The sequence below is a fragment of the Psittacula echo genome, assembly GCF_963264785.1.
Source record: "Psittacula echo genome assembly, chromosome: 19".
Taxonomy (NCBI): domain Eukaryota; kingdom Metazoa; phylum Chordata; class Aves; order Psittaciformes; family Psittacidae; genus Psittacula; species Psittacula echo.
Window position 1 is genome coordinate 1,321,156 of NC_137755.1, and position 11,052 is coordinate 1,332,207.

An 11,052-nucleotide genomic window follows, 5' to 3' on the forward strand; every position below is an offset into this window, starting at 1 on the left:
CCGGGGAGTAGAGCACGAACGGTTGGCCTCTGCTCCCACAGCCGAAGAGCCAGGGCAAAAAACTTGAGCTGTGCCTCTTCTGCAGAAAGGCAGCTTTGCAACGGTGCCATCCGCATTGCTGTCACTCCTCGATTTCCCAACTCAAAGTCCATTACAATGGAACCTCTTTGGCACCCGTGCTCGGCTGCCCAGCATCCCAGGGAGTAGAGCACAAACGGTTGGCCTCTGCTCCCACAGCCGAAGAGCCAGGGCAAAAAACTGGAGCTGTGCCTCTTCTGCAGAAAGTCAGCTTTGCAACGGTGCCATCCGCATTGCTGTCGCTCCTCGATTTCCCAACTCAAAGTCCATTACAATGGAACCTCTTTGGCACCCGTGCTCGGCTGCCCAGGATCCCAGGGAGTAGAGCACGAACGGTTGGCCTCTGCTCCCACAGCCGAAGAGCCAGGGCAAAAAACTGGAGCTGTGCCTCTTCTGCAGAAAGTCAGCTTTGCAACGGTGCCATCCGCATTGCTGTCGCTCCTCCATTTCCCAACTCAAAGTCCATTACAATGGAACCTCTTTGGCACCCGTGCCCGGCTGCCCAGCATCCCAGGGATTGGAGCACGAACGGTTGGCCTCTGCTCCCACAGCCGAAGAGCCAGGGCAAAAAACTTGAACTGTGCCTCTTCTGCAGAAAGTCAGCTTTGCAACGGTGCCATCCGCATTGCTGTCGCTCCTCCATTTCCCAACTCAAAGTCCATTACAATGGAACCTCTTTGGCACCCGTGCTCGGCTGCCCAGCATCCCAGGGAGTAGAGCACGAACGGTTGGCCTCTGCTCCCACAGCCGAAGAGCCAGGGCAAAAAACTTGAGCTGTGCCTCTTCTGCAGAAAGTCAGCTTTGCAACGGTGCCATCCGCATTGCTGTCGCTCCTCCATTTCCCAACTCAAAGTCCATTACAATGGAACCTCTTTGGCACCAGTGCCCGGCTGCCCAGCATCCAAGGGAGTAGAGCACGAATGGTTGGCCTCTGATCCCACAGCCAAAGAGCCAGGGCAAAATCTTGAGCTGTGCCTCTTCTGCAGAAAGTCAGCTTTGCAACGGTGCCATCCGCATTGCTGTCGCTCCTCGATTTCCCAACTCAAAGTCCATTACAATGGAACCTCTTTGGCACCCGTGCTCGGCTGCCCAGCATCCCAGGGAGTAGAGCACGAACGGTTGGCCTCTGCTCCCACAGCCGAAGAGCCAGGGCAAAAAACTTGAGCTGTGCCTCTTCTGCAGAAAGTCAGCTTTGCAACGGTGCCATCCGCATTGCTGTCGCTCCTCGATTTCCCAACTCAAAGTCCATTACAATGGAACCTCTTTGGCACCCGTGCTCGGCTGCCCAGCATCCCAGGGAGTAGAGCACGAACGGTTGGCCTCTGCTCCCACAGCCGAAGAGCCAGGGCAAAAAACTTGAGCTGTGCCTCTTCTGCAGAACGTCAGCTTTGCAACGGTGCCATCCGCATTGCTGTCGCTCCTCGATTTCCCAACTCAAAGTCCATTACAATGGAACCTCTTTGGCACCCTTGCTGGGCTGCCCAGCATCCCAGGGAGTAGAGCACGAACGGTTGGCCTCTGCTCCCACAGCCGAAGAGCCAGGGCAAAAAACTTGAGCTGTGCCTCTTCTGCAGAGAGTCAGCTTTGCAACGGTGCCATCCGCATTGCTGTCGCTCCTCGATTTCCCAACTCAAAGTCCATTACAATGGAACCTCTTTGGCACCCGTGCTGGGCTGCCCAGCATCCCAGGGAGTAGAGCACGAACATTCGGCCTCTGCTCCCACAGCCGAAGAGCCAGGGCAAAAATCTTGAGCTGTGCCTCTTCTGCAGAAAGTCAGCTTTGCAACAGTGCCATCCGCATTGTTGTCGCTCCTCGATTTCCCAACTCAAAGTCCATTACAATGGAAGCTCTTTGGCACCCGTGCTCGGCTGCCCAGCATCCCAGGGAGTAGAGCACGAACGGTTGGCCTGTGCTCCCACAGCCGAAGAGCCAGGGCAAAAAACTTGAGCTGTGCCTCTTCTGCAGAAAGTCAGCTTTGCAATGGTGCCATCCGCATGGCTGTCGCTCCTCGATTTCCCAACTGAAAGTCCATTACAATGGAACCTCTTTGGCACCCATGCTCGGCTGCCCAGCATCCCAGGGAGTAGAGCACGAACGGTTGGCCTCTGCTCCCACAGCCGAAGAGCCAGGGCAAAAAACTTGAGCTGTGCCTCTTCTGCAGAAAGTCAGCTTTGCAACGGTGCGATCCGCATTGCTGTCGCTCCTCCATTTCCCAACTCAAAGTCCATTACAATGGAACCTCTTTGGCACCCGTGCTCGGCTGCCCAGCATCCCAGGGAGTAGAGCACGAACATTCGGCATCTGCTCCCACAGCCGAAGAGCCAGGGCAAAAAACTTGAGCTGTGCCTCTTCTGCAGAAAGGCAGCTTTGCAACGGTGCCATCCGCATGGCTGTCGCTCCTCGATTTCCCAACTCAAAGTCCATTACAATGGAACCTCTTTGGCACCCGTGCTCGGCTGCCCAGCATCCCAGGGAGTAGAGCAAGAACGGTTGGCCTCTGTTCCCACAGCCGAAGAGCCAGGGCAAAAAACTTGAGCTGTGCCTCTTCTGCAGAAAGTCAGCTTTGCAACGGTGCCATCCGCATTGCTGTCGCTCCTCGATTTCCCAACTCAAAGTCCATTTCAATGGAACATCTTTGGCACCCGTGCTCGGCTGCCCAGCATCCCAGGGAGTAGAGCACGAACATTCGGCCTCTGCTCCCACAGCCAAAGAGCCAGGGCAAAAAACTTGAGCTGGGCCTCTTCTGCAGAAAGTCAGCTTTGCAACGGTGCCATTCGCATGGCTGTCGCTCCTCGATTTCCCAACTCAAAGTCCATTACAATGGAACCTCTTTGGCACCCGTGCTCGGCTGCCCAGCATCCCAGGGAGAAGAGCACGAACGGTTGGCCTCTGCTCCCACAGCCGAAGAGCCAGGGCAAAAAACTTGAGCTGTGCCTCTTCTGCAGAAAGTCAGCTTTGCAACGGTGCCATCCGCATTGCTGTCGCTCCTCGATTTCCCAACTCAAAGTCCATTACAATGGAACCTCTTTGGCACCCTTGCTGGGCTGCCCAGCATCCCAGGGAGTAGAGCACGAACGGTTGGCCTGTGCTCCCACAGCCGAAGAGCCAGGGCAAAAAACTTGAGCTGTGCCTCTTCTGCAGAAAGTCAGCTTTGCAACGGTGCCATCCGCATTGCTGTCGCTCCTCGATTTCCCAACTCAAAGTCCATTACAATGGAACCTCTTTGGCACCCGTGCTCGGCTGCCCAGCATCCCAGGGAGTAGAGCACGAACGGTTGGCCTCTGCTCCCACAGCCGAAGAGCCAGGGCAAAAAACTTGAGCTGTGCCTCTTCTGCAGAAAGTCAGCTTTGCAACGCTGCCATCCGCATTGCTGTCGCTCCTCCATTTCCCAACTCAAAGTCCATTACAATGGAACCTCTTTGGCACCCGTGCCCGGCTGCCCAGCATCCCAGGGAGTAGAGCACGAACATTCGGCCTCTGCTCCCACAGCCGAAGAGCCAGGGCAAAAAACTTGAGCTGTGCCTCTTCTGCAGAAAGGCAGCTTTGCAACGGTGCCATCCGCATGGCTGTCGCTCCTCGATTTCCCAACTCAAAGTCCATTACAATGGAACCTCTTTGGCACCCGTGCTCGGCTGCCCAGCATCCCAGGGAGTAGAGCACGAACGGTTGGCCTCTGTTCCCACAGCCGAAGAGCCAGGGCAAAAAACTTGAGCTGTGCCTCTTCTGCAGAAAGTCAGCTTTGCAACGGTGCCATCCGCATTGCTGTCGCTCCTCCATTTCCCAACTCAAAGTCCATTACAATGGAACCTCTTTGGCACCCGTGCTCGGCTGCCCAGCATCCCAGGGAGTAGAGCACGAACATTCGTCCTCTGCTCCCACAGCCGAAGAGCCAGGGCAAAAAACTTGAGCTGTGCCTCTTCTGCAGAAAGTCAGCTTTGCAACGCTGCCATCCGCATTGCTGTCGCTCCTCCATTTCCCAACTCAAAGTCCATTACAATGGAACCTCTTTGGCACCCGTGCTGGGCTGCCCAGCATCCCAGGGAGTAGAGCACGAACGGTTGGCCTCTGCTCCCACAGCCGAAGAGCCAGGGCAAAAAACTTGAGCTGTGCCTCTTCTGCAGAAAGTCAGCTTTGCAACGGTGCGATCCGCATTGCTGTCGCTCCTCCATTTCCCAACTCAAAGTCCATTACAATGGAACCTCTTTGGCACCCGTGCTCGGCTGCCCAGCATCCCAGGGAGTAGAGCACGAACGGTTGGCCTCTGCTCCCACAGCCGAAGAGCCAGGGCAAAAAACTTGAGCTGTGCCTCTTCTGCAGAAAGTCAGCTTTGCAACGGTGCCATCCGCATGGCTGTCGCTCCTCGATTTCCCAACTCAAAGTCCATTACAATGGAACCTCTTTGGCACCCGTGCCCGGCTGCCCAGCATCCCAGGGAGTAGAGCACGAACGGTTGGCCTCTGCTCCCACAGCCGAAAAGCCAGGGCAAAAAACTTGAGCTGGGCCTCTTCTGCAGAAAGTCAGCTTTGCAACGGTGCCATCCGCATTGCTGTCGCTCCTCCATTTCCCAACTCAAAGTCCATTACAATGGAACCTCTTTGGCACCCGTGCTGGGCTGACCAGCATCCCAGGGAGTAGAGCACGAACATTCGGCCTCTGCTCCCACAGCCGAAGAGCCAGGGCAAAAAACTTGAGCTGTGCCTCTTCTGCAGAAAGTCAGCTTTGCAACGGTGCCATCCGCATTCCTGTCGCTCCTCGATTTCCCAACTCAAAGTCCATTACAATGGAACCTCTTTGGCACCCGTGCTCGGCTGCCCAGCAACCCAGGGAGTAGAGCACGAACGGTTGGCCTCTGCTCCCACAGCTGAAGAGCCAGGGCAAAAAACTTGAGCTGTCCCTCTTCTGCAGAACGTCAGCTTTGCAACGGTGGAATCCGCATTGCTGTCGCTCCTCGATTTCCCAACTCAAAGTCCATTACAATGGAACCTCTTTGGCACCCGTGCTCGGCTGCCCAGCATCCCAGGGAGTAGAGCACGAACGGTTGGCCTCTGCTCCCACAGCCGAAAAGCCAGGGCAAAAAACTTGAGCTGGGCCTCTTCTGCAGAAAGTCAGCTTTGCAACGCTGCCATCCGCATTGCTGTCGCTCCTCGATTTCCCAACTCAAAGTCCATTACAATGGAACCTCTTTGGCACCCGTGCTCGGCTGCCCAGCATCCCAGGGAGTAGAGCACGAACGGTTGGCCTCTGCTCCCACAGCCGAAGAGCCAGGGCAAAAAACTTGAGCTGTGCCTCTTCTGCAGAAAGTCAGCTTTGCAACGGTGCCATCCGCATTGCTGTCGCTCCTCCATTTCCCAACTCAAAGTCCATTACAATGGAACCTCTTTGGCACCCGTGCTCGGCTGCCCAGCATCCCAGGGAGTAGAGCACGAACATTCGTCCTCTGCTCCCACAGCCGAAGAGCCAGGGCAAAAAACTTGAGCTGTGCCTCTTCTGCAGAAAGTCAGCTTTGCAACGCTGCCATCCGCATTGCTGTCGCTCCTCCATTTCCCAACTCAAAGTCCATTACAATGGAACCTCTTTGGCACCCGTGCTGGGCTGCCCAGCATCCCAGGGAGTAGAGCACGAACGGTTGGCCTCTGCTCCCACAGCCGAAGAGCCAGGGCAAAAAACTTGAGCTGTGCCTCTTCTGCAGAAAGTCAGCTTTGCAACGGTGCGATCCGCATTGCTGTCGCTCCTCCATTTCCCAACTCAAAGTCCATTACAATGGAACCTCTTTGGCACCCGTGCTCGGCTGCCCAGCATCCCAGGGAGTAGAGCACGAACGGTTGGCCTCTGCTCCCACAGCCGAAGAGCCAGGGCAAAAAACTTGAGCTGTGCCTCTTCTGCAGAAAGTCAGCTTTGCAACGGTGCCATCCGCATGGCTGTCGCTCCTCGATTTCCCAACTCAAAGTCCATTACAATGGAACCTCTTTGGCACCCGTGCCCGGCTGCCCAGCATCCCAGGGAGTAGAGCACGAACGGTTGGCCTCTGCTCCCACAGCCGAAAAGCCAGGGCAAAAAACTTGAGCTGGGCCTCTTCTGCAGAAAGTCAGCTTTGCAACGGTGCCATCCGCATTGCTGTCGCTCCTCCATTTCCCAACTCAAAGTCCATTACAATGGAACCTCTTTGGCACCCGTGCTGGGCTGACCAGCATCCCAGGGAGTAGAGCACGAACATTCGGCCTCTGCTCCCACAGCCGAAGAGCCAGGGCAAAAAACTTGAGCTGTGCCTCTTCTGCAGAAAGTCAGCTTTGCAACGGTGCCATCCGCATTCCTGTCGCTCCTCGATTTCCCAACTCAAAGTCCATTACAATGGAACCTCTTTGGCACCCGTGCTCGGCTGCCCAGCAACCCAGGGAGTAGAGCACGAACGGTTGGCCTCTGCTCCCACAGCTGAAGAGCCAGGGCAAAAAACTTGAGCTGTCCCTCTTCTGCAGAACGTCAGCTTTGCAACGGTGGAATCCGCATTGCTGTCGCTCCTCGATTTCCCAACTCAAAGTCCATTACAATGGAACCTCTTTGGCACCCGTGCTCGGCTGCCCAGCATCCCAGGGAGTAGAGCACGAACGGTTGGCCTCTGCTCCCACAGCCGAAAAGCCAGGGCAAAAAACTTGAGCTGGGCCTCTTCTGCAGAAAGTCAGCTTTGCAACGCTGCCATCCGCATTGCTGTCGCTCCTCGATTTCCCAACTCAAAGTCCATTACAATGGAACCTCTTTGGCACCCGTGCTCGGCTGCCCAGCATCCCAGGGAGTAGAGCACGAACGGTTGGCCTCTGCTCCCACAGCCGAAGAGCCAGGGCAAAAAACTTGAGCTGTGCCTCTTCTGCAGAAAGTCAGCTTTGCAACGGTGCCATTCGCATGGCTGTCGCTCCTCGATTTCCCAACTCAAAGTCCATTACAATGGAACCTCTTTGGCACCCGTGCTCGGCTGCCCAGCATGCCAGGGAGTAGAGCACGAACATTTGGCCTCTGCTCCCACAGCCGAAGAGCCAGGGCAAAAAACTGCAGCTGTGCCTCTTCTGCAGAAAGTCAGCTTTGCAACGGTGCCATCCGCATTGCTGTCGCTCCTCGATTTCCCAACTCAAAGTCCATTACAATGGAACCTCTTTGGCACCCGTGCTCGGCTGCCCAGCATCCCAGGGAGTAGAGCACGAACATTCGTCCTCTGCTCCCACAGCCGAAGAGCCAGGGCAAAAAACTTGAGCTGTGCCTCTTCTGCAGAAAGTCAGCTTTGCAACGGTGCCATCCGCATGGCTGTCGCTCCTCGATTTCCCAACTCAAAGTCCATTACAATGGAACCTCTTTGGCACCCGTGCTGGGCTGCCCAGCATCCCAGGGAGTAGAGCACGAACGGTTGGCCTCTGCTCCCACAGCCGAAGAGCCAGGGCAAAAAACTTGAGCTGTGCCTCTTCTGCAGAAAGTCAGCTTTGCAACGGTGCCATCCGCATTGCTGTCGCTCCTCCATTTCCCAACTCAAAGGCCATTACAATGGAACCTCTTTGGCACCCGTGCCCGGCTGCCCAGCATCCCAGGGAGTAGAGCACGAACGGTTGGCCTCTGCTCCCACAGCCGAAGAGCCAGGGCAAAAAACTTGAGCTGTGACTCTTCTGCAGAAAGTCAGCTTTGCAACGGTGCCATCCGCATGGCTGTCGCTCCTCCATTTCCCAACTCAAAGTCCATTACAATGGAACCTCTTTGGCACCCGTGCTCGGCTGCCCAGCATCCCAGGGAGTAGAGCACGAACGGTTGGCCTCTGCTCCCACAGCCGAAAAGCCAGGGCAAAAAACTTGAACTGTGCCTCTTCTGCAGAAAGTCAGCTTTGCAACGGTGCCATCCGCATTGCTGTCGCTCCTCGATTTCCCAACTCAAAGTCCATTACAATGGAACCTCTTTGGCACCTGTGCTCGGCTGCCCAGCATCCCAGGGAGTGGAGCACGAACGGTTGGCCTCTGCTCCCACAGCCGAAGAGCCAGGGCAAAAAACTGGAGCTGTGCCTCTTCTGCAGAAAGTCAGCTTTGCAACGGTGCTATCTGCATTGCTGTCGCTCCTCGATTTCCCAACTCAAAGTCCATTACAATGGAACCGCTTTGGCACCCGTGCCCGGCTGCCCAGCATCCCAGGGAGTGGAGCACGAACGGTTGGCCTCTGCTCCCACAGCCGAAGAGCCAGGGCAAAAAACTTGAGCTGTGCCTCTTCTGCAGAAAGTCAGCTTTGCAACGGTGCCATCCGCATTGCTGTCGCTCCTCGATTTCCCAACTCAAAGTCCATTACAATGGAACCTCTTTGGCACCCGTGCTCGGCTGCCCAGCATCCCAGGGAGTAGAGCACGAACATTTGGCCTCTGCTCCCACAGCCGAAGAGCCAGGGCAAAAAACTTGAGCTGTGCCTCTTCTGCAGAAAGTCAGCTTTGCAACGGTGCCATCCGCATTGCTGTCGCTCCTCGATTTCCCAACTCAAAGTCCATTACAATGGAACCTCTTTGGCACCCAAGCCCGGCTGCCCAGCATCCCAGGGAGTGGAGCACGAACGGTTGGCCTCTGCTCCCACAGCCGAAGAGCCAGGGCAAAAAACTTGAGCTGTGCCTCTTCTGCAGAAAGTCAGCTTTGCAACGGTGCCATCCACATTGCTGTCGCTCCTCCATTTCCCAACTCAAAGTCCATTACAATGGAACCTCTTTGGCACCCGTGCCCGGCTGCCCAGCAACCCAGGGAGTAGAGCACGAACGGTTGGCCTCTGCTCCCACAGCCGAAGAGCCAGGGCAAAAAACTTGAGCTGTGCCTCTTCTGCAGAAAGTCAGCTTTGCAACGGTGCCATCCGCATTGCTGTCGCTCCTCGATTTCCCAACTCAAAGTCCATTACAATGGAACCTCTTTGGCACCCGTGCTCGGCTGCTCAGCATTCCAGGGAGTAGAGCACGAACATTTGGCCTCTGCTCCCACAGCCTAAGAGCCAGGGCAAAAAACTGGAGCTGTGCCTCTTCTGCAGAAAGTCAGCTTTGCAACGGTGCCATCCGCATTGCTGTCGCTCCTCCATTTCCCAACTCAAAGTCCATTACAATGGAACCTCTTTGGCACCCGTGCTCGGCTGCCCAGAATCCCAGGGAGTAGAGCACGAACGGTTGGCCTCTGCTCCCACAGCCGAAGAGCCAGGGCAAAAAACTGGAGCTGTGCCTCTTCTGCAGAAAGTCAGCTTTACAACGGTGCCATCCGCATTGCTGTCGCTCCTCCATTTCCCAACTCAAAGTCCATTACAATGGAACCTCTTTGGCACCCGTGCTCGGCTGCCCAGCATCCCAGCGAGTAGAGCACGAACGGTTGGCCTCTGCTCCCACAGCCGAAGAGCCAGGGCAAAAAACTTGAACTGTGCCTCTTCTGCAGAAAGTCAGCTTTGCAACGGTGCCATCCGCATTGCTGTCGCTCCTCCATTTCCCAACTCAAAGTCCATTACAATGGAACCTCTTTGGCACCCGTGCTCGGCTGCCCAGCATCCCAGGGAGTAGAGCACGAACGGTTGGCCTCTGCTCCCACAGCCGAAGAGCCAGGGCAAAAAACTTGAGCTGTGCCTCTTCTGCAGAAAGTCAGCTTTGCAACGGTGCCATCCGCATTCCTGTCACTCCTCCATTTCCCAACTCAAAGTCCATTACAATGGAACCTCTTTGGCACCCGTGCTGGGCTGCCCAGCATCCCAGGGAGTAGAGCACGAACATTTGGCCTCTGCTCCCACAGCCGAAGAGCCAGGGCAAAAAACTTGAGCTGTGCCTCTTCTGCAGAAAGTCAGCTTTGCAACGGTGCCATCCGCATTGCTGTCGCTCCTCGATTTCCCAACTCAAAGTCCATTTCAATGGAACCTCTTTGGCACCCGTGCTCGGCTGCCCAGCATCCCAGGGATTAGAGCACAAACGGTTGGCGTCTGCTCCCACAGCCGAAGAGCCAGGGCAAAAAACTGGAGCTGTGCCTCTTCTGCAGAAAGTCAGCTTTGCAACGGTGCCATCAGCATTGCTGTCGCTCCTCGATTTCCCAACTCAAAGTCCATTACAATGGAACCTCTTTGGCACCCGTGCTCGGCTGCCCAGCATCCCAGGGAGTAGAGCACGAACATTTGGCCTCTGCTCCCACAGCCGAAGAGCCAGGGCAAAAACCTTGAGCTGTGCCTCTTCTGCAGAAAGTCAGCTTTGCAACGGTGCCATCCGCATTGCTGTCGCTCCTCGATTTCCCAACTCAAAGTCCATTACAATGGAACCTCTTTGGCACCCGTGCTTGGCTGCCCAGCATCCCAGGGAGAGGAGAACGAACATTTGGCCTCTGCTTCCACAGCCTAAGAGCCAGGGCAAAAAACTGGAGCTGTGCCTCTTCTGCAGAAAGTCAGCTTTGCAACGGTGCCATCCGCATTGCTGTCGCTCCTCGATTTCCCAACTCAAAGTCCATTACAATGGAACCTCTTTGGTACCCAAACCCGGCTGCCCAGCATGCCAGGGAGTAGAGCACGAACGGTTGGCCTCTGCTCCCGCAGCCGAAGAGCCAGGGCAAAAAACTTGAGCTGTGCCTCTTCTGCAGAAAGTCAGCTTTACAACGGTGCCATCCGCATTGCTGTCGCTCCTCGATTTCCCAACTCAAAGTCCATTCCAATGGAACCTCTTTGGCACCCGTGCTCGGCTGCCCAGCATCCCAGGGAGTGGAGCACGAACGGTTGGCCTCTGCTCCCACAGCCGAAGAGCCAGGGCAAAAAACTTGAGCTGTGCCTCTTCTGCAGAAAGTCAGCATTGCAACGGTGCCATCCGCATTGCTGTCGCTCCTCGATTTCCCAACTCAAAGTCCATTACAATGGAACCTCTTTGGCACCCGTGCTCGGCTGCCCAGCATCCCAGGGAGTAGAGCACGAACGGTTGGCCTCTGCTCCCACAGCCGAAGAGCCAGGGCAAAAAACTGGAGCTGTGCCTC